General features: G+C 30.8%; 3 pseudogenes; all 3 read right to left on the bottom strand.

Annotated features, from left to right (window-relative positions):
* Positions 1 to 2,710: 2,710 nt before the first annotated feature.
* Positions 2,711 to 3,826, bottom strand: LOC126553656 (uncharacterized; annotated as a pseudogene).
* A 4-nt stretch (positions 3,827 to 3,830) lies between these two features.
* Positions 3,831 to 6,464, bottom strand: LOC126553655 (uncharacterized; annotated as a pseudogene).
* A 3,654-nt stretch (positions 6,465 to 10,118) lies between these two features.
* LOC126553654 (putative nuclease HARBI1) lies at positions 10,119 to 11,316 on the bottom strand (annotated as a pseudogene).
* Between the last annotated feature and the right edge of the window lie 12,431 nt (positions 11,317 to 23,747).

Genomic DNA, 23,747 nt, shown 5'->3' with positions numbered 1-23,747 from the left:
CTTTACTTAAGAGGAATCGCTCAAAACATAAAATTTTAAAACATAATTTTTTTTATATATATTTTTTTTTAAATAATATTTTTGTATTTGTTTATTTTATTATTTTATTATTTTATTTAATTTTTTATATTTTTTGAAGATAATATTTTGACGATTATGAGTGAAAAAATATTGATAAATAATAATAATAAATTTTTCGGAGATATTTTTAATGGAGATATTTTGACGCGTCACCATAAATGCATTTTTTTTGTTTTTTACGTCAATTTTCAACATTTTCAAGTCATTTTTTCATCTTTTAGGGCATTTTTCGTACTTTTTATACAATGTGGGGCATTTTTTCACAAACTATAGATTTTAGGGCAAATGTTACATCCAAGTTTGGAAACAAATTTAATTTATTAAAATCTAACTTTGGATTTTGACTATTAGTAAAAATTTATATCATTTTATCGCGTTCCGATAAGATTTACTCTTTGAGTGTTATATATTGATGAAACGAGTGCTCTTTCAGACATACGTGGATCATACACGCTTATCGAGTGTTATATTTATAAATTGTATGGAATAAATCCGATAAACAAGATTAAATTGACATAGACATTAGACCTATTGATTGACGTGCTTATAATTGCAGTAAAAGGAGCTATTGTCAGTAGTGTTTCGGCATTCACCGTCACCATTTAACCGATATTTTTCAATTTTATACGATTTTAAACATGCCGAAAGCAAAATCGTCTGTAAGTAGCCGTTTACACAGTTATGTTAATGAATACGGGAACAATATTTTTTCTAGTGATGGTGAAGTGTTATTTTGTAAAGTGTGTAATGTTAAAGTCTCAGCATTAAAACGATATACTGTAGAAGAACACATAAGTCGAGAAAAACATACTCGGGGAGTTGAGCGACAAATGGAAAGCGAAAAACCAAAAACTCAATTATTGCTGACTGATACAAGTATTACATCAAAAAAATCGTCATTTAATTTGGAACTATGTCAAACATTATTATTAGCTAATATTCCGCTTAATAAATTAAACAACGAACACTTTCGAAAATTTTTAGAAAAATATATTAAAGTTGATATCCCAGATGAGTCAACTTTACGTAAGAATAATGTTGAATTATGTTACAATGATACAATGCAAAAAATTCGAGACTACGTTGGAAATAAAAAAATTTGGATCAGCATGGACGAAACAACAGATGTTGAAGGGCGATACGTGGTAAATGTCATTATTGGGACTTTGGAATTAGAAAACGCTGGAAAAATATTTTTGCTGCATACCAACGTTTTGGAAAAAGCAAATAATTCAACAATCGCCAAAATGTTTGATAAATCTATGTTTATACTATGACCTCTTGGTATTAAACATGACAATGTTTTACTTTTTTTATCTGACGCAGCTCCATACATGGTAAAAGCAGGAAAAGTTATACAAAACCTATATTCCAAAATGATACACGTAACTTGCATGGCACATGCGGTTCATAGAGTGGCTGAAGAAATTAGGACAAATTTTCAAGATATAAATAAACTTATATCAAATGTTAAAAAAGTATTTCTGAAAGCGCCATATCGAGTAGAAATTTTTAAAACTATTGCTCCCGGAATTCCTTTGCCACCTGAACCCGTACTCACGCGCTGGGGAACATGGATAAATGCAGCTAATTATTATTGTGAGCATTTATCTGATATAAAAAAAAATGATTCTGGAATTAGACAAAAATGATTCAGTCGCAATTAAAGACGCAATAGAACAAGTGTTAAACCCAAGTTTGGAAACAAATTTAATTTATTTAAAATCTAACTTTGGATTTATACCTTCGGAAATAACTCAGTTAGAGACGTCTGGTATGTTATTATCAAAGTCAATTAAATGCATAAAACAAATTGAGTCTTTAATCCAAAAAGATCCAAATAAAATCGGACAAACAATAGCAACCAAAATGGAGAATGTCATTTTAAAGAATAATGGATTTAAAATTGTAACTAACATCTCTGAAATGCTAGATGGCAAAAGCGCAAGAGGAGAAGATATTCCAGAAGATTTAACTACTGATGACATGACCTACTTCAAGTATGCACCCATAACGTCCGTTGATGTTGAAAGAAGTTTTTCATCATACAAAAATTTATTAACTGATCGACGTCGTCATCTTTTGTTTGATAACATCAGACACATATTAATTGTACAATGCAACAATGCAATATGCATAGATCAGTATAATATAATAGATAGGCAACTCCTATGTTAAAAAAACGAACCGCATAAATAGCGCTCCCGGTGGTTGCGTAGCTTAACTAACCTGATGGAGAACTATCGATGGTACTTTCGATAGTAGAATATTATCACAATCGATCAATCGATGTTATTACTACTACTGCCATACTTAAAATAAGAAATTATTTTTTGTTTATTATTGGTTTTATTAAAATAAATGAAAAATTCTAGACAGTTATTACTCTTAAAATTTCATTTATTTATCTCCAATATAATACATATCACTTAATAGTTAACAATTAACATTTCAAATTGTAGGTACATCACAACATCAGTCTTTAATTTGTATTATATTGTATACATAAAATCATACTAATTATAATAATAATAGGTACATTAGGTAAAACTTGTACAATAGTAAAAATAGGTGAAACTCGTAATAATAATGAATTAAAAACAATAATAAATAAAAACTACATTTTGGTTTATTTTACTTGATTGAATTTTCCAGTGATAGGTTTTTTTTTTTTTTATGTTTTGTGTGCCATATCGAAGCTGATCCAGCTGTTTGATAGGATCATTTTCTCCCAATTGTAATGATCTTTTGCCAAGTAAAATACGATTAACTTCAGTACACCAGTGATCGATAAATAATTTAACAATTGATTTTACAATCTTTTTTTCAAAAGCTTCGTCATGATTTTCGCAATGCAAAACAGTTATATCATACTTGTTTAATATTCCTTCAGCAATCATTTCTCCTATTCCCAAAAAATGACATTTTGATGGTAGATGTTGACCAATATACACAATAATATTGTGAAGCATTTGATGAAATGGTTTAGTAGGGTATTTTAAAGATAATCTATTACAAGCTTGGTGGTCCCTGGCTACAATCAAATCGTGATCTTTTGAAACTTGATTGGTGCAAATTTTCTTTAGACATTCTTCACAGTTTTTGTATAATTCTCTGTTGAGTTTTTTTGCAACAAAACCGGCAATATATACATGTGTGGCATTCATTAATTCTGTTGTTGTATCATCCAATTCCCTACTACTTTGAACTGGTAAACTAACTGATAATTCAACCGATGAAGATTGTTCGAGATTACACGAGAAGAAATGTTTATAGGTGATTAACGAATCTTCTGTGAAGTCTTCACAATTAGCTCCAGGAGATTGAGACGAAATTAAATTATTGAGCAATAATGTTTTGTAGGCAGAAATGAATGAGTGACTAGTTGGGTTGTCACAGCCAAGGCTCCGGACTGCACCAAACAAATTTTCAATAGGATCTTGATTGAGATGTCTTGTTAGTAATGACTTGATTCCTTTTTCTTCTAAAAATTTTGTCAATGTTTGAAAACCTTTAAAAAAAAATAAAAGGATTATATTAATCGAATAATTTAACACCTTTTATGGGTAGGAAAAATTATAATATAATGTTCATGGTAGGTGTAGGATTATTATTATTTTGGAGTAATTAAATATAATATACAGTCAACCATTTAATAATATTTTATTTTACCTCTGATAGTTGTTATCCAATTTTTAAGTGTAGGAACATTTACAATTCTTCCATCTTTTAAAATAAATTTCATTTTGTTAAGAATTTTTTGTCACTGCAGTTCGATATATCTTTCCTTCAATCACTTTATGAAAGCTGCTATTTAAAGAATCGAACAATTTGTCAAAGAATAAAAATATTGCTGCAGTGTCTACTCCACTTGGTTCAATTATACTTTTTGCTAAAAAAAAAATTTTTTTTTGTAATTTGTAAATACAAAATAAATTAGTGACTTACATGCTAGGAAATTCATAACAGCAGACACTCGTTGACTAAAAACTTGAGTTGCATATCGAACTTTCATCTTTGGGATTTTATTAGGAATAACGTGATAATCACTCAACCTAGGCAACATCTTTGAATCTGGCAAAGCACTGTCCGTATGATACAATTCTTCTAAATGTTGCTATTTTGCTACTCTTTTGATACCATCCATTTCAAATGAAAGACTTTTGGTCAACAAGTTATTTCTTGTACACTTAATAAGATGAGGAACATCAAATAAGTGTACAATTTTTGTTCGTTCTCCGTTTTCTTGTACCACTTCATAAAATTCTTCTTGGTACTCAAGGTTATGTTTAATGTAATATTCTTTTGTTTGATTATTTAATAACCTGATTGCACCTTCATTTGGCTTACCTTGATCGCACACGGTTGCTACAATATGAAGCCCAGTTCCAGAAACTTTTTGTATTACCTAGATCATAATAATACAAAACATTTAATACAAACACAACTCATAATAATAATAAAAATTTTCATAAATACTTCTGTAATTTGTCTTGCTAATTCATGCTGGTTAGTAGCACCTTGACAGAATGAAAATGACACTGGTTGTTTATATTTTTTTTTTATTCCTCTGACCATAAAAACCAAAGCATGGTCTGCCAATTGTTGGCTCTTATAAGAACCAGAATTTACAAAACCATCTATTTTGTCAGCAGAAAAATCAAAATTGAGTCCACTACTCAATGATATTTCATCAAATATAAGTGAGCAATAACTAAAAATCAAATCAACAATTTATACATTTATAAATTTAAAATTATTGATGCTATATAAGAAACTTACCGTTCAGAAGGTTTCAGTTTTTTTACATTTTCCTTCAAAACTTGCAAGACCACAGGTGAAACTCCGGGACCAATAGATACAGTGCTTAATAAATTATTTAACGTCCGTTTACATGGAAGCGTAAAAAGATTTGATAAAAATCTATAGCATTTCGGGCTTTTTTTATAAATTGAAAGACTCATCACTTTTTCTTCCAATGTGAATCTATGACCTTTTCTTTTTTTCGTTGTTTCCCGAAGTTGTAATTTGGTAAAAAGTGATGCTGCAGCCGTTACTTTTCCATTCAATTTATTAATAATGTAGGAATCAGCAAATGTTTCTGCCTTATTTAATCTATTTTTGAATAGTTCTTCTTAATGTCTGATCGACGTTGTTTCTTAATAAGTTTATTAGTGATTGAATACAACTTTTTACATCGTGGAGTAAGATGTCTGATATTCCGCACACCAATATTTGCTAATAATCCTATAAATATACCAATTTATATTAGATAAATAATTAGTAATAACTTAATGAGTATTGGAACTGATTCAACAAATTAGTTTATTTGGAAACATTAAATAAAGTAATATTTGATGGATAAATTCCAAAAAATAATTTATTTAAAAAAAGTTAGTAACCCGTCTTATTATTTTTCTTTGTAACTAGCCTTGGACAAATTTTGGAACTATCATGGTTACTAATATCTACATTAATATCTACAGGAGAGCAAAAAATCAAAAATTTACATGCAATATAAAGTATTTAGTGGAAAAGCATACAACAGACAAAACTACATATAAATCTAAACTTACTAATCAAATCTGGATCAGCTAATGGTGTGTCAATGATACCTGACATCGCTGATGTATCTAAATCAAAAAGTTCATCTCTATTGTTTTGAATACTTTCCAGAGCTGAAATATAGACATTAGTATAGAATTGTAGGTAGATATTTTATTTTTATAAATAAATATAATGCATTAAACTTACTAATGGCATTATTATCTGTTTTTGAAGTATCTACTTCAATAATACCAGACATTACGGAAGTATCCAAATCTATTAGTTCATTCCTATTGCTTTGTATACTGTCCACAACTAAAATATAGAAATTAATACACTTATACTAACGTAAATAGTTTATTTGTATAAATAAGTATAATGAATTATATTTACAAATGGCATTAAAATTAGCTTGTGAAATATCCAATTCAATAATACCAGACATCGCAGAGGTATCTAAATCCAAAATTTCATCTCTATTGCTTTGAATACTTTCCACAGCTGAAATATAGACATTAATATACAATTGTAGGTAGATATTTTATTTTTATAAATAAATATAATGCATTAAACTTACTAATGGCATTATTATCTGTTTGTGAAGTATCTACTTCAATAATACCAGACATTACGGAAGTATCCAAATCTATTATTTCATTTTTATTGCTTTGAGGTAAAAGCAGTGACTGCAACGCATTTGCGTTGTGTCGTTTGGTGCCAGTACTTGAACAATTGCTAGTGAAATGTAGAGAACAAATATACTTTTTGGCATAAACCAAATTGGGATCTTCATATTCTAATCCAACAATTTTCATCCAAGTTTTAAGCCTTTCCATATCTGTACGTGGATTTGGAAACCGATGACATATCACATCTAAATGAAGTTAAAATAATACTAACTTAACATATCAGGTTTGAAAAATTATAAACACTATGTACATCCCTTTTATATAATATTGGAATATAGCGTATTATAAAACATTATTAATAAATTATAGTAAAATGCATAGATAGGTAAAATTTAACATTAATATAGTTTGTACATAAATTGAAAAAGTACATACCTTTTGATTTACAATCACCCACAACACATCTAAAGGCATTCTTCGGAGGCATTATTAAATAAAATATTTAATATTATACCTAATGATACTCAGCTACTCAGCAAATAAATATTGTATTTCAGTAACAAGTAAATAAGTAACTAGTAAGTAATAAAGTAAATAATAAGTATAAAATACGTGTGTGGCACTCGCAAATTTCGACAAGTCGTAATCAGTTACCGTATACTGCGTAGTCAATAGCTGATAATGAGCAGTGCTGTGCAGCGCTACCGGTGGTTGCGTAGTATAAACTATATGGTGTAAATACCCCCTATAGAGTTGCACTAAGTTGGCAATATGAATATTATTATAACATCAACATCCCAATACTAATAATGAAAATATTTTTAATATAATTTTTTTTTATTTATATTTTACTTTTTAATTTATTTTTAATATTGAAATTTATTTATACCCATATCTCTAATAAAAATTATTATTTATAAATAAGTTTTTTCACTTACTTAATTAGTATTTTAGATAATTTTTAAGGTCATTTTTTTGAAGTTTTTAGGGCATTTTCGCACTTTTTTTAGGGCTTTTTTGCATTTTTTTTTAGGGCATTTTTGTGTGTTTTTTAGGTCATCAACATCCTAACTCTAGTAATAACTAATAATATTAAATAAAAATATGACATAGGTAATATCATTAATTGAGTTTATACCTACGAGACTGATTGGATTTCTTAGGCAAATGATTACTGACTATATGATCTGACTAAAAAGAACAATAGATTTTAATTATTTATAATATTGTGGTATGTGGAATAGTAATTATTTAATCAGTTTAATAGTGTAATAAAATATGAATAGTTGATAAAAAGGATAGGTACTTTAAACAAATACTTAAAACTCTAAATTGTGTTAATATTTATTAATATTTATTTTAATATTATAAATCATTACATTAATTTGACCCTTTTAATTTATTTTTGTTGGGTACTATATTATTCAAAGTATGTATAATAAGTACCTACAACTGTAAAATAAATAAATCACATTTTCCTGTATGTAATAATTAACCAATGAACATTTAACAGCATACAACACAAGTATCGGAGTACTATTATATCAGCTATAATCTTATGGGTAAATAAATGTACCTAATGTATTTTCATTTTTAGAATGAAAAAAGATGCATGGTTAAAAATTGAAAGAGAGTTTAATTGCCAATCAATAGAGACCCCGCGTACTGCCGATATACTGAAAAATAAGTATATTAACTTAAGAAGAAAAGTTAAAAAACAATATGCAGAGGAAAAAGTATATCATCGGGGTACTGGAGGAGGCCCATCAAAGTCTTTTTTGGCGTCGTCTGCAGCAGGTTAGGTTTTAAAAATAAAATGACGGGAGAAATGCCAATATATGATTGTGATACATTGAATGAAGGCACATCAGATAAGATCGAAATTGATGTCAGCATCAATAAGGAAATTATTGATAACCATATCATCGTTATGCCAGATGATATTTTTGACATGCAACATGCAACTGACTATCTTGAAGAACCCAAAACAAGAGGTAAAACCAAGTAAAACTGATATTATAAATTGTACCTACCACCTATTATTTAAAAAATTAACTATAAACTTATTAGGTAATCAAAATTTAAATACTATTTTTTTTTTTAATTTATAGGAGTAACCAAGACTTGGAATAATAATTGTGAATCAGGAATTATAGAAACTGATGATGTTGAAGAACCAAGTACAAGTGGTAAGTAAAATTGGTTTTAAAATAGTATTGTTTAAAAAAAACCATTATTTTATTTAACAAATTTTAAAAATTAATTCAGGATTAATTAAAGATTAATATTTTATAGGAGTTGCTAGGGGTTGGATCCACTATACTCCAGCAGATTTAAAATCAAGATCAGCGTTAATTGGTAATACATCTGGTAAGCAAAGTATTTTATTTATAAATTACTTATTAGTGATTACTAATATTACTTATTACTTACACTATTAGTGTAGTTTTTATTTAGTGAATGTCTGTATTTTAATCTTGCTAGTGCCACTTAATTTATAAAATTAAAAAAACAATAACATTTTGAGACTAATTATTTTAGTCTTCTATACCTTTTCATCATTACCTCTAAACAGGTGAATTTTTCATTTGAAATCCATTTAGTTTTTTTGATTTTTGTTTATTGAATTAGTTAAATGATTAATTTTTCTTTAAAAAATCTAATAACATCTATATTTAATGAGTGAGAATGGGGGTCTAACGACAATTTATCATAGAAGTTAAAATGTTCTACACGTAATTCTACACCAGAATCAGTTTTTCATTTTTCCAAAAACTCGTTATTTAAATTTTGAGTTTTCAAAATCACTCGACCAAAGTACGAGGTTTAAAAATCCTTAATAACGGTTTTTCGAAAAATGAAATGCATACAACTTATGTAGATAGTTTTGGGGTTCAAGTTTTGAGAATGCCCCTTCGTGAAATATCTTGTAATTTATAATTAGGTACCTAGTATAAAATGACACATATTATGAATATATATATTTTATGTTATTTTTCCCCTTTATTATCCAATACGTTATTGGATTAGTTGGCCTACCAATATAATAAGTTAGCATTGAGATTGTATGTTACCTAATTAGAAAATTTATTTGTTTACAAGCAATGAATATAATAATTATATCTGTTACATTCAATTAGACTCAAATTCATTTCAAAATTTGTTTATTAAAGATTTGTCGAAGTCTCGAAAAAATAATTAGATTCGGAAATTGACCAAATAAGAATTAACATAATATGTCATGTTCATAAATTAATATAATTATGATTTATAATGAACCTGTAAATTTAATTTAGATGGGCAAATTTCAAAAAAGCATAAGGGATACCAGGATAAAATATCTCAATGGGTTTCTACTCGTGCATCATTATCTGACCAACAGCAAAAAGCATTTATTGACCATCATCAATTAAAAATTAATCAATTGCTTGAAAAACATGCTGTCGAATTAAAAATGATAGCTGAAAAGCATAAAATCGAAATGCAGAACTTAAAACTTACAAATGAAATTTTACAGTTACAGTTACAAAAAGAAAAAGAAAAAAAATATTAATACCATATAAGTTACCTATAACCATAAGTTCCTAATACTACAGTTTTTATACATTATCTATTGAGATATTTTTTTTTAATTTAATTTTGTTACTGCAATAATAATATATGTAATAATACTGTTGTTTTTGTTTGTTTTATTAAAAATTATATATTTATATTAATTATTGGTTAAATTTAGCATTTTTTATTACATTTATACATATAATACATTAAATACATTTTGTTTAAAAAATTATAACTTATACAATGGTTATTTTAGGTTTAAAAAAACGAAGAATTATAGATATTTTAAACATTGGCAAAATATCAAAATAATTTTCTCCTTAGACTATTTTGCACTGCATTCCTGCCAATTTAATCCCCAGGATTGTTGAAATCTGTGATTCTAATAGAAGACTCAACTTCTGTGGTTACTCTTGGAATTCTTTCTTTAAATTCACAGGCTATATTATGAAGTACAGTTGTGGCAACAATTATGGACTGTGATGAAGTTATTTTGACATTTATACCTGTAGCTAAAATTGGAAAGCGACGTTTCTAAACGCCATAACTTCTTTCCACAGTATTTCTAGTACGGATTAAAGATTCATTATATTTATCAACGACTGCAGCAGTTATACCAGATGCAGGATTTATTAGTGTACCAGGGTTCCAAACTAAGGTCATAACAAAATCACGCTGAGCATAGCCACTATCAGCTACCAATAGACAATTATGCATTTCGTCCCTTTCAAACTTTCCTCGTATTGTCGAATTGTTAAAAATAGTGGAATCGTGTGATGACCCAGGCCACCGAGCAACAATATCTTGGATTTTTAAGTTTGCATCACATATAGTTTGTACATTAATTCAGAAGAAGTTCTTTCTGTTTCGGTACATCTCTGCATTATCACCACCGGGTGACCTTATTTTGACATGTGTACAGTCTAATGCACCAATAGCCATGGGCAATTTAGCGATGTTATAAAAATCTTGTTTGACTTGTTTTGTTTCCCTTTCATTGTTAAGAAAATGCACAAATTGTGGACGTAGTAAAGCAATTTCATGCGAAACAAGTTTAACTATGCGGCTGGCTGTTGACTTATGAACTCCAATAAAGTCCCCACAGACAACCAACATAGATCCTGTAGCATAATATCTCAATGTCAGGAGGACTTTATGTTCAGGGCTTACTGCATGATTCCTACAATATATTAAAATTGAAGCTATAAGTAATCTCATAATACATATTTTGAACAAAAAACTACATAATATAATTAACTTACCAATCGGTACTGGAGCAGATGCGATCGCCTATCAAATCAATAATAAAACGAACTGTAGTTTTGGACAATCGATATCGGTCAAAGAATTCATCATCTCTCCAATGTGTAAAATGGTCTGCCCTTGGTCTAAAGTTTCTCTGACGTCTGGGAAAAGCAATTATCACTACCAAATCGTTAAAATCATCATCTTCAATATCAGAATTAGATTCAAAATAATTTTGGTCGTGATCAAAATACATTATATGAAAATGATGAGTAACGATGAGTATAAAAATAAAATGTAAAACGCAACAGATGTAGAATAAAATTGAAAAAAACTTCACTTAAATTGAAAAAAAAATATGGTTTTATTACAAACAAGTTATAACAGAAACTGATAAGACTTACAAATGATAACATGAGCAATAAACAGTGGTTAAATAGTTAACAGCAGTTTAACCGTCCACAAATGGGTGGTTAACTTAACATTTGTTTAATCATTGATTAAACATTTGACAGGCACTGTACAACGATCCAAAATCCTTAATCACTGATTAAAACATAATCATAGTTTAACCACAGACGGTACAACTAGCCCTATGAGTAGGAGATATTATTTAATATTTTAATTGTACCTAATTTTTAAAATATTAGATACATTTATTATTTATTAAGAGGACGCTACCCATGCATTTGTTGTCTCCGTCTTACACACACCCGATATAGCAAAATTTCGTTCACTAGCTTCAATAGTGTGCTGTTAGTTTTGATATTAGATTAAATTGACTATTATCAAACTTTTAGGTAAGAACATTATCTGTGCTTTTGGCGATTTTTCAATTTTTTCAAGCATACTATGAGCAAATATGCAGTGAAATATCACAAATTAAAAATGCTCATATCCCGCTTGAAAATTAAACTATAGAATAGAAGCCAACGCTTAAACACAGATAATGTTATTATATAAAAATTGTATAATTGGTCAATTTACTCCAATATCAAAATTAACAGCCCACTATTGAAACTAGTGAACGAAATTTTGGTATGTCGGGCGTGTGTAAGACGGAGACAACAAATGCACGGGTAGCATCCTCTTAAAAAAATAACTACTTTATTTAATAAAGGAAAATGAATAAATTAGGAATTTAGTATGTATTTGTATATTAATTGTAAATGCCAAATATGTTAAGGTTGTGTCCTTACACTCTATGATATTATAATAACGGTGCTACTAAAACTCGGGTGTTTTTATTATATATTTATTTTTGGTAACATTCATAATTTTGTTTCAGATCATTTTCGTTTGTTATTTCTTGATTCATTTACTGGATTTCTGTGATTGTGACTTGTGTTAAGGTAATTTTCAAATTAATTATTTTATAATATTATATACTCTAATTATCAGCTAATTTTGTATTTTTTTTTTTTTTTTTTTGGTTGACAGAGGTAGCAGTTGTTGTTTTTGTTGTTTTTTTTAAACTTTTAGTATTAAGGTTTTTTTTAGCTGTAAGTTTATTTTTATTTATTTATTTTTGTCTTATATTAATATATATATTTTTTTTTTCATAAAATGGGACGTCCGAGTAAACGTACACAAAAAAAAAAAGAAGCAATAAAAATATCACGCGAAAACATTGTTCTTCATTTGCAAGAACTTGAAAAAGATAAATTGAGAAAACAATTAAGCCGTGCGTCTGATGATATTGTTGCTACAAATCAAAGAAAATTGTTAAATTTAAAAAGTACAATAAAACGATTGAAAGACCCAGTTTTAAAGAAAGCTAATCAAATCGCCAGTCGTAAGAACATGTTGAAACGACTGCAAGATCCGGATGTTAAAAAAGCCAACCAGATCGCCAGTCGTAAGAGCATGTTGAAACGATTGCAAGATCCAGTTATAAAAAATGCAAACAAGGTTGCCAGTGTGAAGAACAGATTGAAACGAATGGAAAATCCAGTTTTCAAAAAAACATATCAAATTCAAAATGTTTGAAACATGAGAAAGCGAAGATTACAATCAGATAGTAGCCTATGTCAAAATGTATCTACTAAAAAGAAAACACCAAATTCAATATCTTATAAAAAACGAGAACGGCAAAAATTAAATGAAACTAGGCAGAAGAAAGATGTTTTGATATCTGAATATATTTTGAAAAGGTCTCAAGGTTTATCAGAAAAATGTTATTCGTGTCATAGATTACGTTTCCCATCCAGTGTCAATAAATGCAACTCTGATATCTTCAGTCGATTGGGGATGTCAATTCCAAGTGATGCCAAGAATACTGTGACGATATGTTCCAGTTGTCTTCCGCATATAAAAAAATCCAAAGTTCCTACGTTGTACATAAGAAATGGTTATGAGTTAAACAGTGTTTCGTCTTCAGTTACGCAATTAAATCAAATAGAAAAGCAAATGGTTTCCCTTAGATTACCGTTTATGAAAATATTCAAATGTCTTCGCAGTGATGGACAGCTAAAAATTAAAGGTAACGTTATCAATGTTCCAATAGATCTGACTAAGACTACATCTATTTTGACAAGGCGCTCCGAAAATTTAGCTGCAGTTAAGATGATGAAGGTAAAATTAAAAAGAAAATCGTGCTTTAAACAACATTATCTTTATCAAAATGTCAGACCATCATTAGTAGTATCAGCATTGAATGATTTGATTAAAAAACCTCTAAATAAAGATGCTGTAATAGACAAAGATTGGCTGGCGCATGTGTCAGAAACAACAAAAAAATTAAAAAATAGCTCGGATCACGAAAGTGAAAAAATAGACGACGAAGACACAAATATTGAATCAATCAATCCGGGATCAATGGACACGATGATTGAAAACTGTGATTTTGTTTCTTTTGCACCAGGCGAAGGCATGAAACCGTTATCTATTCTTATTGATGACCATGCAGAGAAAAAAGCTTTTCCTGATTTATTTGGTGGTCATCCACGTACAAATAAATCACCTTTAAAAAATTACTCAAAGTAGTAAGGTCTGAACTGCTGAATGTAGATCGAAGGTTTGCATCGGACTCATCTAACTTGTTTTTAAATGCAAAGTATTAGTTCAAAAACTCATTGCAAGCAATGTGCAAATTGTTTTATGAAAAAACAAAAAAGGAAACACAACTGCAAGTGACGTAGCAAATCCAGCTGTTCTAAACAAAATGATAGATAACGATCAAGGATACCGAATGTTACACAACGTACAAAATTCACCTTCATATCTTGCAGCGATGAGAAAAAATGTTTTTGCCATGGTGCGTCAAGAAGGTCAACCGACATTATTCTTAACATTTAGCCCTAGTGGATCAACTTGGACGGATCTGTTAAAGATTTTGTATAAACTGCGTTACACCAAAACGTTGTCTGATGATACTGTCCTAACTTATGCTCAAAAATCAGATTTAATTCGACAAGACCCAGTTGTTTGTGCTACTTATTTTGATCATAGTGTAAGAATTTGGTAGTTTGCTAGGCTACCAAAAGCTACCCACGACCAAAGGGGAACACTTCGGTCGTGACCTATGATCCGCACCGCGTGTTAGCCCGAAGGCTAAGTCGGTGGAACTCATAGGCTTTGTACATGCAGTGGCGAATGAACACCAAAGATTTATTTAAAAAGGGGGAAAAGAAGACATAATATATATAATAAAAAAAAAATATAAATTAAATAACGAAAGAAAGTTAGGGTAATCAGAGGTATTGTATTTTACAATGAAGCACAACGTGCAATAATAGATATTTGTGAATAATAATAATAACAATAATAATAAACTGGCAATTTCGAAAAAGATAATAATTGTCGCCTCATGGCAATTGTTACAAAAGAGTATATAATTTGGGCACATACGTTTAACACATAATAATTTTGTAATAATATGGCATACATAATAATGTTGGCACATGGCAGTCATGTGAGTATAATAAAAGTGGGACGGGAATTAGGTAAAGAATATATATATTTGTTTTGGACTGAGCGAACCCACGGATCAGCCCACGAAGTTCGGCGGAACACATATTATTTTTATATTAAATTTTACTTCGCCAACCATAGGGTTACCGTCCGGCATATCGCTAAGGACGGTAAGGATGGGAGGTAACAAAAAGAGAACTGCGCCAGGCGCAACAGTTGACACATATTAAAAAGTTATCCTAAGGCAAATAAAAAGGGATATGGGGGGGGGGTGTATTTTAATACATTACAATATTATTTGATGGACGACGAGGCTGCTGACGGTTGACCGACGGCTGCGATGGGCTGGCCAGATGGCCGTCGACACACACGCGGTCGACATGGCCCATCTGCATCGGTCAGGGGCTGAAGGTTGCTTCGCCCGACATCGAGCCCGTGGTGACGTTTAGCCCATCATGGTGTGGACACAGCGATGTTGAGGGAAGAAAAACGAACTTCGCCGGGTATATATGTGCTTGTGTGGACACGTGGTCTGGACAGCTGAGTTAACGGTGAGGCTGAGCGAACAAAAAAGAGCCACGACTGGTGCAAGTGGCGTTGGAAAAGGTAGTGTCGGCAGTCCGAAGGAGCTGGCTGGACGGTGGCCGATGTTGATAGTTGAGATGTTGAGGTGGGGAAGCTCAGGGTAGGTGTATTGCGGGACTTTTACAATAATGTGAAATTTTGATAACTGCACTGCGGCGAGTGCACCGACGGACGCGACAAAAACGCCGGAGGTGACGGGAGGCGGGCAACCGCGGCACGTCGACGACGAACACTGCATGACGACAGGGGGGACGGGGAACATTTATTGCATAGCACTGCGGTCATTTCTTCATTAGCGCGCGATATTCGTAACAATACATAGATAAGGTGTGCTTATTAATGGTACTATAGGTACAGGTATGTTTATGACATTGATAATATTACTGCAAAAAATGCTGTGACGTTACAATAGGTTTAGAGCACTTTTTAAATTGATCAAACCCAAAAATGTTATTTTCAAAGAATACAGTGTGAAACATTTCTTTTATCGTGTCGAATATCAACATAGGGGCAGTCCACATGTACACATGCTATTGTGGTTAGACAATGCACCTGTTTTCGATCCAGCCAAACCAGAAACTTTTGGTGCATGTGTAACACTTATCAACAAATACATTACATGTATGGTAGACGATGGCAGTCCGGCCCATGAGTATTTGCATAAAAATACTCATAGCCATACACACACTTGTTACAGAACTGACAAAGACAAACAAATGAAAAAGTGTCGCTTCAACATACCATATCCGCCAATGAATGAAACCTGTATATTGACTCCGCTAACAGAAGACATAAGTAATCCGATCACAAGAAAAATTCGTATACTGCAATATGAAAAACTTCTGCAATACCTCAGGGACTTCAAGGACAGTGATTCATCTTCAGGTCCATCATTAGAAGAAATTTTACAAAAATTGTCAATTAAAGATGTTAATTAGTATAAATCCTTTATTCGAACTGTTATCAGACGGCCAACAGTTTTTCTAAAACGTACAATAAAACAATGAATGGTTTCTGGATTCAATGAAAAATTATTTCCGTTATGGCAATCTAACATGGATATACAGTTCATATTGGACGTTTATTCTTGTGTTAGATATGTAATCGAGTATATTGGAAAAAGCCAACGTGGAATATCACAACTAATGAGAGACATTGTCGAAAATCTTAAGTCTTCTACTGATTTATCGGTTAAAGAACAACTGAAAAAAATAGCGTCAACTTTTTCAGGGAGTCAAGAAATCTCTGCACAGGAAGCAGTGTACACTTGCTTAGGTATGAAGCAATGCAATACTTCAACTGGGTATATATTTATAAACACTAGCCATCCTGATAAAAGAACTCGAATGTTGAAACCAATGGCAGTTAGAGGAGAAATGGATCCAAAATCTGATGACATTTATTTGACGGTCTTAATGAATACTATTCATGTAGACCACACAGTCTTGAAAATGTAACTTTAGCAGAATTTGGCTCCAATTATGAAGTCCGTGGTAAAAAAAAACCGGCTAACAACAGTTCTGATTCTGACACTGATAATGAACCTGATACCACTTATTGGATTGAATCTACTCTAATCGGAAAACCAAACAAGTAAATACATAAACGTGAAATCAGAAAAATCATACGGTATGTTAGGTTCAATGTGGATAAAAATGAACAAGACTTTTACATAGAAAATATTATGTTATTTTTACCATGGAGCGATGAAAAACCCGATTTGTTAGATATTAACTGTAAACAAGTGTATGAAACAAACATTGATCAAATAAAAAAGTTGTACCAACAGTTTAATAAAGTAGAAGAAACCCAATTAGACGATAATGAAATCCAAATAGAAGGAGAACAAGGCCGTAACAACAATCAGCTTGTAGACGATGAAGATTAGGTACCAGACGATGTACTAATAAACGATGTTGGAAATTCTGTTGAAAATACAAACACATTAGATGTAGATTCACCTAAAGATGGTGGTAAGATAATAGTGCACCTCATAGACAATGAACAGTTTAAAGACTTAATTGGATGTCTAAACGACGGTCAACGCCAACTCTTATATCATACAACTAATGTTATAAGAAGTCAATTATGGGGAATAGGTCATCCTGCGATGAAGGTATTTGTCACTGGACCAGCAGGAGCTGGAAAGTCAATGCTTATACGAGCATTAGCACAATCTGTAATTCGGATAGCAAATCTTAGACCAGATATAGATGATCTGTCACTTCTTCCCGTATTGCTGACAGCACCAACAGGTAAAGCTGCATATGAAATAAAAGGATTAACACTTCTTTCCGCGTTCAAACTACCATTGAATCAATTTGCCGGATTGTTACCAAAGTTAAGTTCAGATATTTCAAATACACTACGTTGTCAGTTTGCCAATGTAAAACTTTTGATAATTGATGAAATTTCCATGGTTGGCATAAAAACACTGGGATACATTGATCAATGATTGAGGTCTATATTAAGAATAAATAAACCATTGTACGATAGTTTTGAAGAAATATTGACTAAATTTCCAAGTGCTGTAGAAATGTTATCGATTAAATCTATTTGGGAAACATTCAAGTTTTATGAGTTGACTGAAATAATGCGCCAAAAAGATGACAAACAATTTGCAATAATGTTAACAAAGTTGACCAGAGGACAGTTGGAGGAAGCTGATGTAAAATATTTCCAAAATCTTATAACCCACCTAAACATTACTTTTCAACCACAAGTAATGCATCTTTGGGCTACTAATTACGAAGTCGACGAAATGAACAGGAGAGTGCTTAACTCTATGAATCAAGTTAGTTTCATATCCGAAGCCATTGATACGTCTGCGAAACGATCGGATATTGAATCTGCCAAGAAACTGCCACGACAAAAGACTATGGGTTTAGCTTTAAGGTTAGTTTTAAAAGAAACAGCTAAATACATGGTGATAGTAAACATTTCAACCGAAGACGGCATAGTGAACGGCGCAATCGGAGAACTCATGCAAATAAACAAAGGACAGACTGCAGGAGGTAAAGAAGTTGCAAAAAGAGTTTGGATCAAGTTTGATGAGCCAGATGTGGGGTCACTAACCAGACAGAAGATAAAAAATAAACTAAAACCCGAAGGCGAACACACAGATGATATGTGCAAGTGGACACCAATTGAAATTATAAAATTAGAATTTCAACTTGGTAATGCAGAGCACCATAAAGTAACTAGAATGCAATTACCCTTAGTGGAAACTTTGGCATTGACGGTACACAAAAGTCAAGGTGCCACATATCAATCTGTAGCATTTCATATACCTCAAAAACTCTTGAAGTGTAATATGTTATATGTAGGATGTAGTCGATCAACTTCTGCTCAAGGTTTGCGTATAGACTACTTTCCTGCAAAGCCACCAAAACCTTCTGCAAAAGTTGAACATGAAATGTGCAGACTCAGGACACCAAGTTGTGTTCTTATTCCACGCTTTTCTAGAATTATGACACACAACATGCCACTCTCCTGCATGTCACACAATATAAGGTCTTTAAAAAAATATGAAGCTCATATTAATGCGGATATCGTTCTTTTACAATCTAAAATAATGTTCTTCCAAGAAACTGGTTCAAAATCAACTGACACATACACCATTAAGAACCATACTGAATGCTGTAGAATAGACAGTATACATGCAAATGGTAAAAGTGATTCAATTTGTTTTGTTGGAGAATCCATTAATCATAAAGAAATAATCTGCAGCACAACATTGCTTCAAGATCAAAATAAAAAGACACACTTAGAAGCAATTGAAGTTATCATTGAAAATATTACCTATATTGGGATATATTCATCGCCAAATTTTCCTGTACAGAAGCTTTGTGATTTCATTGAAACGGTAGCTTCCACCAAAAACAATGGTATCTTTTTGGTGATTTCAATGTTAACTTCAACAAACCGCCAAAACAACTAGTTCAAATATTAAAACATTTCAATTACAAAATATTGGTTGACGGTATTACTACAGATCACGGAACAACCATTGACAATATCATTACAAATGTTGACATTGCAGCTTTGGTGAACGAGTCCCTCATAAGTGATCACAGACCTATTCTGGTTATGGACATAGATACCTTCAAGGAAATAGAAAAATATTCTGAGACTGTTGATGACCAAATTGTACAAGAAGAAGTCAAATACAATTTTATTAAACCAAACGTTCCTGCAATCGATGGATTTCCTGTAGAAAAATCTAAAAAATCGATTAAATCAACTAAGGTCCTGAATAATAATAATAAGTTGGACGATATTGAGTTTATACAGGTTGATAGTGACACTATTTTGGTTCCAGAAACTAAAACTAAATCAACCAAAATAGTTGATTGATATTCAATTTATTCAGGTCAATATAATACTCATTAAAGTTCCAGAAAATTGCAACATAAGGTCAGATTCATTATTAGAAACAATAAGTGATAATGCAACTGTGTCAAAAAATCCAAAAACAATAAAAATATCAAGTATTAAGAATTAAGTTGACATAACATCAAGTAGTATATTTTGTGGCTTTACTAACACTGATGGTGTATCATGTTATGCTAATTCTGTCATACAGGTTCTTTTTAATTGCCAATCTCTTGTAAATGAAATTCACAATAATCAGCTCAGACCAACAATTCAACATAGCTTACACGAATATACAAGTAACAGTGGGTCATGTGATACTCGAACAATCAGAGAATATTTGGACAACGAGACAATATTATATACTCTGCAACAGCAACAAGATTGTATATAATTTTTAGAAGCACTTATGGACCGTAGCCGTAGTAGACCTACATTTGAATCTTTATTTGGATTTCGAGAATTGTATACCATTCGTTGCAATACTTGTAATCATACAACGGCCAACTATGCACCTACAAGTTTGATTCTACATTTTGAGATTCCACAGCACAGATCACAAACTTTGCAAACATTATTTTCAACAAATCAAAATATTTGGAATACATTAAATGACTACAAATGCAATAATTGTAATAACATCGGAGGTTCTGAAGATAAACATCAGATAATAGAGGCAAATGAGTATATAGTAATTCAACTAAAACTATTTATTCCAACATTTGTAAATGGTCAATTTGTTCCCAACAAGATAACAGATCTAAAACTTAGTGACGTACCCACCCCTATTTTGGAAATTGCTGGAGCACAATATAAAACTCAAGCTGCAATATTACATATGGGAGAAAACACGAGCTCTGGCCATTACATTGCATACCTGAGACAAGGAACTTCCAACTGGGTTTGCGCTAATGACACAACAGTTGCAGAAAAAAGATGGTCAAACAACAGCAAGGATGTATATGTTATCATTCTAAAAAGATTGTAAAAATATTCTCCAATTGGAAAAAAAAACATAACACAGCTAAAAATAAATTACAAACTTAACCTGTAAACAATCTGACTGTTATTGGATTAAAAAAGGAACGTGTAAACCGCCAACTATTCACTTAGGTACATAATAATATGTATAAGTTGCAAGTCCCAAGCCTGGATAAAAAGTGTGAGGGCACTAACCTTAATAATTGTTATTTTTTAATATAAGCAGAAACCTAGATTTTATTTTTATTTAAATAATATTGAACTATATATTATTATCCTCACTTCTGACCTTAATACTTTATACTATGTATGTTTGTATTCAATCCTCCAAATACAAACTATAGTTTTAATTGTGCGGTCTTAAGATTTTCAACATTTATTATGTATTCGCCTAGGATCATAACACATTTTAATAACTTATATATTATCAGTTCTACAGCAAATCCTATCTTCCAGTGTTAAGTATTTAGATGACTTAAGCCTGTATAATAAGATGTTATTTTCCATACATAATTTAAATTGTTTAGGACATGACATTTTGTAATTTTGTGCCAAGTAAATAATTATAATATACAGTGACTAAAAATAAATAATCAGATTTTATTTAAATTTATTTATTCATAATACTTCATATTATTTTACATTGTACATTTAACTATGATACAACTCGAATACTAACAATTTATTGAATATATTATAATACATATAATACATTAAAGGTAAAAAGTAAATACTAAACAAGCCACTTATTATATATGTTTATACTAATTTATTACATTAAATTTGTTATTTTTTACAGATTCAAAATATTTAATCAATTTAACGGTTGAAAGTACATGAATCTTTCAATGGCCTTCATTCGGTTTAACAGTGCAAACATTTTTATTAGTTGATATTATTGATGTACTAAGAACTATGAATCATATAAAGAATTTATCATTACACAATGTGCTGTGTGATACGAAACTTTTACACAATTCTGTATCTATTGAACTTAAAATTAAACAAATGGATTAATCCACTGTTAATTTTATGAAATATAATAAAATATAAAAAAAAATTCTTTATTTAATGATTTAGTTTGAATTATTAATATTGTAAATAGTCCATAGTAATCTGGTCAAATTTATTTGCAATACCTCTATACTTAAGTCTACCAGTTGAGAGGCAAATAACAATTTGTACTACAGTTCACAGAGTAAAACATCAGCTGAGCTTGGTTACACTATAATAATATGCACATTTGATGATACAATTCAGCCATTAGTAATATCTACACAATAAACAAAATACATAATTATAAGTAAATATTAAGTAATTTAATGTGATAGGTACTTATTAAGCTTACATTAATGAAATCTTTAGGAAATGGCTCGTCTTGATGTTAATATGTAATGTTTACACAAGGAATCAGCACGACGTAGAATTATATTAATTTAAAATGATTACAATAAATACATGGTTAATTCATAATAGAAATAAAATTTTAAAAACCGTAATCAACCAACAACGTCAACATACGGAATGTAAACAAAACATAAAATATCACAGATATAGATAAAGTGTATTATCTATATCACCAGCTGTGTACAATATTCATAGATAATAAAGATTCTTATTAAAATAAAGATCTTTATTATTTATGACAATATTATAATAATATGTGATTATATCTTATTCCGTGTACTATACAAACTACATAATATTATGGTATTCCTTTTTGTGTAAACCACGATTGTAGATAATAATATACAATATAATAAAATATGAGATAACTACAATCCTAGCTACAATCATGCTTGTATACCAGGACATCTATGTGAATTATATGATAACTGCATGCAATGTTATTGGAAAAATTGATTAACAATGCCCACGGACTTATCTTATTCCGTGACCATGCCATAAGCAAATGTGTCCTACCTAGTGGCGGAAGTGGAGGGGGGGGGGGTTCAAACCCCCTCCGAAATGAATGGATGATTAATTTCAAACGTAGTAATTCTCACTAATGAATCTTCAAAAAATTCTAATTTGTTCAACCCCCCCCCCCCGAAAAAAAAAAGTTCTGCGTCCGCCCCGGTCCTACCTAATAGAAAAATAAAATTTTTGTTTCAAAATAGAATATATGACAATTTTTAAATATAATATATCCTAGACTGACAAATCATCGTTTTTCGTATACAATGATACCCATCATTGCATTCAAATTTAATCTACCCTAGTCCGAGGTCCACCCCACTCCCTAATGTACAGCAGAGCGGTACCCACTTGCCCACTTTTTCATATCGAATCCATCGTATAGAAAACCAATTTATTTTATTCCCAACTGTATCAATATTTTTTTTTATTAGTGAGATACCTACTCACTAAATTTGAGAATGAAAAAAAATGCTGTTGATTCATTTCAATAACTTTGAAAGGTTTCTGTCCTCTAACAGATTTAACCAATTGATACCAATCTCTTGGTACCATTATAGGAATGTCAGAAAACTTCTTTGCCCTCTCTATTTTTGCATAGTCTACATCACACTCCAAGTGAGTGTGGCCTGGCAGTAAAAAATTTTTATCAATTATTAGCAAAGTAGAAGATTTTGAAGTAATTAGACTTAACATGGCAGCCATATTAATATTCCTGTTATGTCCTCCACACCTGTCTGAGTATGTAATGGCATGGGTTACATTACTGGGCAAATTTGTTATTTTTTGGTATAGGCAAGATGCTATGTCATTTGATCTTCTTCCACCAATTGCCTCATGCCACATATAACATTTAGTGCCTCCATCTTCACTACAATCTCTAATGGTCAAATTAAATGTTGATAAAAGCCTTTTGTA

Source organism: Aphis gossypii, unplaced genomic scaffold, assembly GCF_020184175.1.
Source record: "Aphis gossypii isolate Hap1 unplaced genomic scaffold, ASM2018417v2 Contig00296, whole genome shotgun sequence".
Taxonomy (NCBI): domain Eukaryota; kingdom Metazoa; phylum Arthropoda; class Insecta; order Hemiptera; family Aphididae; genus Aphis; species Aphis gossypii.
Note: the sequence above shows the minus strand (reverse complement) of the source record. Positions and strands in the feature narration are given on the sequence as shown.